The following is an 8660-nucleotide window of genomic DNA, read 5'->3' as shown; positions in this document are numbered from 1 at the left end:
ACTTGATATTTATTGTATAAATTCAGGATTAGCCAGTGGTGTTGTGGTTATGGCAGTTGGATCCCACATGACCCACTGTCAATTCGAGTCTTGGACCTGGTGACTTGAAAACCATGCTGGGCACGTGTGTGTGCATGCCCCAAATTCTGAAAAGAGTAAGAGGTGGAACTGCAGCATGACAATATCCCATGGAGGATGGAAGGATGCTTTCTCTCTTTCTCTGTCTTCCACCGACCCCTACCCTCGTGAGTATATTTGCCCTCTGGAAAATTAAAATAAATAAATAAACAAACAAATCCATTTTGTACTGCTTCAGGCCAAATTTTTTTTCTCTACTTTCCCTAAATATTTATCTCTTACATTAATGATAATCCAAATCTTAGGGTGTGTTTTAATTTTTTGCATTAGAATATTTAAGATGGTTATATCTATAGTTTTATTAATGAAGAATTTTCAGAATTAAATTTGTTATCCAAAGAATATTCAATATTTTATTTTTAATAGATAATTTTATCACAATCATATGTTGTAATTACAGATTATTCTGTTTATAAGCTTACATAGATATATGGATACATACATATATAATATATATGTGTATATATATATTTATAGTTATTCCTAATAATACTCTATATCTCTATGTGAGTATAATAGAGAACAAGAGTGATTTTTGCATGAATTTATTTTATTTTCACCAAATTTATGTACTTATTTCTTAGAGAGATTTTTGCTATAGGGCATGTATGTTCACTGGGAAGACAGTGAGAGACAGAGAGACAGAGAGACAGAAAGCAAGAAATCATCCCCTCTGGTGGGGGGGATGGCCATGCTGCAATCTCTTCTTCTCCATTCTCCTCTCAGAATTTTGGGCACACACACACATGCACCCTGCGTGAGTTTAAGTCACTGGGTCCTGAACTTGATTTACGGTCAATATGTAGGAGACCAGTGACATAACCATTATGGCATCTGCTGGTTCCATTTTTGCAATATTATTTGATTATATCTTACTTATGTGGCACCATGAAAAGCAAGAGTACAAATAAAATTGAAACTGCTTAGATTTATTCTTGTAAATTTTATCATACATTTTTTGTATTATTTGATAGTTGAAATTAAATATTTGACCTAAGATACCAATAAATTTAGCAATGATCACACAAAGTTTTATTATGGTTCTACAACTATGGGGTTCAGGAGAGTGTGTTGTACAACAGTATGAAAATGGACTATGTAATCAACCATAAATATGATTGAATGATTTAGAATAGAGATGCAAATCATCATGAAAAAATTAGTAGGGGAGGCCAGCAGATGGCATGGTGGTTAAGGCATTGGACTCCTACCTGGCTGACCATGATTCGAGTCCTGGTCCCAGCGGCTTGAAACTCATGCTGGGCATGTGTGCATGCATGCTCAGAATCCCAGAAGGATATAGAAGAGAAGGGATTGTGGTGTGGCCATCCCCCCTGGGGAGTGATTTCTCACTTTCTGTCCCTCTGTCTCTCTGGTGAGTGCATGCACCCTATAGCAAAAGTCTCTCTCTCAAAAAGAAAAAAAATAATAATTAGTAGGGTATATGTGAACCATAGCAATTTTTCAAAAGAGATTTGAAAAATAAAACCAACGCAGACAATAAAGGATAGTGTAGCAGAAATTGATTTTGAGACTTAATAAGTACATATTTAGATCCCGCTTCCACTCTGACCACCAACTAGAGTACAGTGGGCTGCATTCATACTCACATCCTCCTGTTACCTGTACTCACATGTACAGGTGCATACAGTGGACATAGGTACAGGGCCACTTCTTACCTGTGCTCTAGCATTTTTGTCACACACACATTAATCATTTGCCAATCAAAAAGAAAGTATTGTGAATACTTCATCTTTTTTTTTTTTTTTTTTTTTTGGGGGTCGGGGGGGGGGGCTTTTTTTTTAAGGGGGAGAGGCTTTTGCTATAGGGCACATGCGCTCGCCAGAAAGACAGAGAGAGACAGAGAAATAGAAAGCGAGAAATCACCCCCAAGGGGGGATGGCCACATGGCAATCCCTTCTCCTCCATTCTCTCGGGATCTTGGGCACGCACACACATGCACCAGGTGTGAGTTTAAGCCACTTGGTCCACGACTGGAACTGCAGTCGACTACATGGGAATTCAGCAACATAGCCATTACGCTAACTGCTGGTCCCAATACCTCATCTTTAATGGGGAGCTAAAAATATATTTTTGGTTTTGTGCAAGTAATATCTTAAATATAAATATTTTATGTAACTATAACATAAATATATTTCCTTTTTTTTTTTTTTTTTGCTATAGGGCATGTGCACTCAACAGAGAAATAGAGAGAGTGAAAGAGAAATTGTTCCCTGAGGGGATAGACACACCACAATTCCTTCTTTTCCATTTTCTTCTCAGGATTTTGAGCATACATGCACATACACTGGTATGATTTTCAAGTCACTGGGTCTGGAGCTCAAACTGTGGTCAGCCATGTGTGATCCCAGCACCTTAACCACCATGCCACCTCCTGGCCCAACCGATCTTTTTAATAACTACCTGGCTTCTGAAAACCTTTAATATATCACTTATATGATGACTTTGTAAGAAGAAGGCATACTTTTAATTTTCTCAAACTTATTTGACCACAATACCCTTTGTTCACAGAATACATCAAGAGAATAATACTGTTAAGAACAAGTATATATATTTTTAGATTATAATAGATAATTCTAAAATAACACAAATATAGTTATTTTATTTCTTTGTATTATCTTTTCAGAAATTTTACAGAGGGCAATTGAGCTCACCAGAAAGAGGCAGAGAGAGAGAGAGAGAGAGAGAAAGGCCCTCCCCCAATGGAATCTGATCATGCCACAGTCTCTTCTCCATTTCTCTATTCTATTCAGATTTTAGGCATACATCCACCTGGCATGTTTTTCAAGCTGCTGTGTCTGGGCTTCATACTGCATAATCAGCCACATGGGATCCTCCCCCCCCGAGAGGTTTTTGCTATAGGGCACGTGCACTCGCCAGAAAGACAGAAAGAGACAGAGAGACAGAAAGCGAGAAATCACAACCCCCCCCTCAGGGGGGGATGGCCACACCGCAATCCCTTCTCCTTCATTCTCCTCTCGGGATCTTGGACATGCACGCACACGCGCCCGGCATGAGTTTAAGCCACCGGGTCTGGGACTCCAACCACTGTCGACTACATTGGAGCCCAGCGACTTAGCCATTACGCTAAGTGCTGGTCCCAGATCCTGCACCCTTAACAACTAGGCCATGGAGCCAGCCACAGTTGTTTTATTTCTATAGAAACAGTGTGCTATATCAAAATATAATATCATGACTCTACATCCAACTATCACATCTTTTGGTAACTACTCCACCATGCACTGTCACACTATTTCCTCCATGAATGTGTGAACCTGTGTGGTAATGCCATGGTCCCATGTTTTCTGGATCTTTAGTTTTGAATTCTTCATGTTAAAGCACTTGATATCTTTAACTATACTTTCAGTCATATGGATATATGAAGGTATAAATGTAGTTATCTATAACTATCCTTTATACTTTTATGTGAATGTGAAAGAGAATGAGTGATGTATACATTTGTCTGTCCAGTAAGCTTTTGTGCGTACTTCCTAATTTGAAGATATTAAACCACAGTTTATGGAGCCTCAGCCTTTAAGAAATTTACAATTATCAGAAGAAATTATAACATTCTATAAACTAAGATATAGGAAATTAGTCATATCTTATTTGAAAGTAATAGGAAAACAGGATTTTAGAGAAGGAGGAGATGGCTTCCAGCTGTGGTTTTCTGAAGCTTTTGTCCTCTACCTTATTGCAAAGAAAGAATATGGGTACGCACAGATGGGAGTGAGTCAGAGCTCAGGTAAGAGAAATGGCTGAAAGAAAAGTACAAAACACAGGAAAATATGAAAAAAGACATTTAACAGATACAAGAGTAGCAAGTTATCTGTTGAAAATAGTGTGTATAGTAATATCTTTGATTCGATTGACATGCAATGCATGTCTGCTTTGAAAACCATATTATATGCTGTAAAGATGTACAATGATTAAAATGTTAAAAAAAATTAAAAATAAATTTAATTCAGGTTTTTGAAGGGTGATGTGAATAAGAAGGGGAGGGGAGGAGTACTGGGAAATTCGCAGTGTACCTGGTTAGCATGACCTTGAATGTCAGGCAATAACTTATGAGGCATCCAGCACCTTATGAAGATTGTTGAATGCAGGGTAACATTATTTTGGCATGGCTAAAGAGTGGGTCTCCAAATGTAAGATGAAATAGACTAGAAAAGGCTCTTCATTTAGAAACTGGAGATGAACACAGAAATAGTTAAGGTTCGTTACTGAGCTACAGTTATCATTAGCCTCACTGAGATGAGTTGGAGTTACATTTTAGATGTGTAGCACACACGGGATAGCTTACAGATCTATATCTTATTTTTCTCTCTGGAACATAACCTTCTGCACCAGGACATGTAAGCACCCTATCTTAAGCTGTATCACAAAGCACAGTTAATATAATCTGTCAGTGTAAAACAAATAGAAAGTGAGCTGAAATTGGAGACAGCATGGGAGGGCTGGCAAGCCTTCGTCACAATATATGCTGCACTGATGTACAATATGCAGTGAAATCTGATATTAATTTCCCATTCCCTTGTTTTTTAAAAAAGTGATGAGGTCACATCCTTTATGTCTCTGAATTTTTTTTCTCTTACACTATGGATGCCACTCTTTCTTGCATAGAATCAGCAGCTCTGCTTCTTATGTTGTTCTGCGTAAACCTGTTTTTACTCTAAAAGGTAAGGTTCTCTTTAGGTTTTTGGCATTATTTTCTAGTGTCTCTCAGATTCAGTGTTTGTTTCAAATTCAAATCTTTAACATCCACTTTTAGTGGGGTTTGCTATCCCTACTCTTCCTCTACATCACAAATTCCCAGCCCCATCCAATACCTATCCATAGCCTGTTAGGAACCAGACTGAACAGCAGGTATTAAGCATTGGGCTAGCTAGTGAAGCTTCATCTGTATTTACAGCGACTCCCCATCACTTGTGTTACTCCCTGAGCTCCACCTCCTGTCAGGTCAGTGGCAATGACATAATATTCTCATAGCAGCCCCCAGATGGGACTGTCTAGTTGCACGAAAAGAAGCTCAGGGCTCCTACTGATTGTGTATTATGGTTAGTTTTATAATTATTTCATTATATATTGCAATGTAATAATAGTAGAAATAAAGTGCACAATAAATGTAATGAGCCTGAATCATCCTGAAACCATATGCCCCAACTCCGGTGGAATAATTGTCTTGTACAAAACCAGTCCCTGGTGCCAAAAGGGTTGAAGACCACTGCTCTACACAGACTTGCTAAGTACATGTTATTAATGGCTAGAGGGTCTCACTTTGAGTTGGGTCTTCTGCTGCTCTGGGCCTCATGTCTACAGTGAGAGTGAGGGGCATCTGAAACCCTTCTTCTGCAGAGGAAGAATCAGTGCCTGCTTGATATCCTAACAGAGAACTGATTCTTTCACAGGGCATGAAGATGCTTCCTCTAAGACAATATTAACCATACCCTGACAGCAGAAGCTCAGGGGATACTTTGATGTTTGTGTTGGTTATTTGATTTGTCTTGTTTTACTGCTTTGTTCCATTTTCCCTTCAGTGTTGTATAGCAGGGAAAAAAAAGGTCAGATTGTGAGCAAACAGAAGGAGATATAAATCTGAATGAGGATGAGTCCCTATTTAATGGATCTGTCAAGGAAAAAAAAAAAACCCACAGACATCTACAATAACACATATCCAAGGACATGCAGGTTGAGCCCAGTTTTGCTAGATAGGAGAGCTACTCTGAATACTTAGGGCTTACTACCTGGAGTGTCTGGTCAGAGAAATGGGAGGACGCTTAGATTTTGGAGGTAGGGAGAGACCAGAGAGGGAGAAGGTAAGGCATAAATGTATAAGGTACTTGAATTAAAAATAAGGCGGCTTTGAGCCAGCAGATGGCATGATGGTTATGTCACTGGACTCCCACATGGCCAGCTATGGTTTGAGTCCCGGACCTGTTGGCTCAAAACTCAAGCTGGGCATGTGTGCATTCATGCCCAAAATGCTGGGAGGAGAATGGAGGAGAAGAGATTGTGGTGTGGCCATCCCCCATAGGGGGTGATTTCTCACTTTCCTTTCGCTATCTCTGTCTCTCTCTCTCTTTCCGGAGAGCACATGCACTCTAAGGCAAAAACCTTTGGAGAAAGAAGGGCAGCTCATTGTGAAGTTCCGAATCATGTCTCTAGCTGAAGAACCCAAAGCTCTCATTGGAATGGCCCGAAAAAATAGATACGATAGTTGAATCAAGGGAAAATGTAGAGCTACTACAATCCTGTGCACCCCAACAGTTATTCCTGTGCTTATCCTGTGCTTATAGCTTTGAAACCATCAATATTTGCATTGCTATGATGCTACTTTAAAATTCCGCATACCCATGCACTTCTAACTTTCTGCATGTAAAGTTTGTAGTAGATTGTGCTGGGTTCCTGAGATAAGTCAGTCGGCAGCTCTCTCTGAGAGTATGCCCTTCCTCATTGTGAATAGAGTAGTGAATTTCAGCTATTAGAGGGTCCACTTTTTTTTTTTTTTTGAGAATTATCAGTGAGCTTACCTTTCTATTACAGAGCTGTTGAAAGAAACACTGCTTATAGTGTATTCTCGGTCAACTCTATCAGTCTCATGAATTGTTTCTAAGCTGGGTAAAAACTCAGAAGCAAGAAAATCACCTGCCTTTTCAAGAAACAGGATGATCATCTGTCATTTTTCAAGTGTTTTAAATTCTTGCTCTAGAAGCATGAGGCCACATTTTCCAATGCAATGTGCAAGGCAATTTCATCCTTTTGAAAAGAGAAAGGAATTACTTAAGGTGCTTAATAGCAGTGTAATAGAGAGCAATGGCCTGAGACTGAAAAAAGAAGCAATTTAAATTGGACATTAAGAAAATTTCACTTGAAACAAGGGCAATTATACAATGAAATAATTTCCTCAGGGAGAAACGGTGAGATGACATTAAAAGAGTTGTTTAAAAGGGAGTAGATAAAAAAACACTTGCAGCTAAACCTGCTGGAAGATCGTTTCATGATTTATTGTTTTGCCATGCCTAGATATTGCCCTTGCTAGAGACTTGCCTGGCTCAGTTAGCTTATTTCTCTTGAGGGAAGGGTCTGTACTGTATAGAGGACGAGGATGTTTGTATTCTTATTTTTCTTTATGCAAAACGTAGAGATCTAGATAGAATCTTGGTTTGAAAAATAAAAAAAAAAACAAAAACAAGAAAAATGGAGAGGGTTAGAGTTGTGGAAAACCTGCATTAGTGCCCTAGGACTTTTTTTGGCATACCATAGGCACATACACACATGCCCACACATTTATCTAAAAGTAATAACGAACTGCATTAGGTGTGATAGCTATATCTGATTTTATTTAAACTTTCTTCAAGGGAACTCAGTGATTTTTATTTTTCAAACTAGTGGCTATTGGTCAGTGTGCTTTACTGGGCATGGCAATGCATAATACGGAGTTTCAGTTACACCACTGTTTGTTACATTTCCAGATTAGGACACAAGCAGCACTCTACTTGATGTCGGAAGTCCTGCATTTGAATTCCAGCTCCTCAAATAAACACACACACTCACACACACATGCTGTACGATCTGTGCAAATTCCTTATCCTTCTGCAGCTTCACACGCTACATTTGTAAATGGAAGTGTAAAATGCTTTATTGGCCAAGCAGGGTTCGCTTAGAGCAGTTAAGTCAGTATTTTAGTGCACTCTTGAATATTATTCTAAGTGAACCGAGAGGCTGACCTACTAGCTTGAAATAGTCCCTAAAATTCTTGCTATTCGGGTATTTTCTGGAACCGAATGTGGTTTTAGTCATTATTTAAAAATTCCTCTTATATGCCTTCTCAGAGAAATCCCTCATTAGAGATTTCTTTTCTCACCGTGAGGTCCTTTAACTCATAAGAGAAAAAAGGCATGGCACACCCTCACTCTTCCTTACACCTACACGTGCACGGTCCTTGTCGGTGCTGGGTGTATCTATTCTCAGATCACGCAGCGTTTGTATCCAGCCTTGTTTGCCCGTGCAAGCCTACGCTACCAGAAACAACGCGGGCTCTTCTTTATATGGAGTGGGCAGTCATTCAGGCAGACGCACAGAAATGTCTTAGACACACACAGTTCTTTTTATTTCTTTTCTCTCCCCCTCCCCTTTAAATCTTGTCCTCAAACCCCGCGTTAGTTTCCTGTGGCTTCTGTAACAAATGCCATAAACTGGATGATTCAAAACAGCCAACACATTTTCTTGCAGTTTTGAATGCTTAAAGTAAACAAGCAAGGTGTCCTAGGTCCATGTTCCCTCCAAAGATTCTAGGGAGGATCTTTCTTTGTTTCTTTCAAGGGAAGGCCAGATATCCCTTGGCTTATGGCAACATAACTGCAGTCTCTGCCTCTGTCTTCAGCTGCTGTGTGTCTTTTGTACCTGTGTTTGTCTCTTCTCTTCTTTTTTTGGAGAGTTTTGTTTTTTTTTTTTTTTTTTTTTTTTTTTTTTTTTGGGGGCGTGCGTCCGCCCCAACAAAC

Source organism: Tupaia chinensis, unplaced genomic scaffold, assembly GCF_000334495.1.
Source record: "Tupaia chinensis unplaced genomic scaffold, TupChi_1.0 Scaffold146131_1, whole genome shotgun sequence".
Classification (NCBI taxonomy): domain Eukaryota; kingdom Metazoa; phylum Chordata; class Mammalia; order Scandentia; family Tupaiidae; genus Tupaia; species Tupaia belangeri.
Note: the sequence above shows the minus strand (reverse complement) of the source record.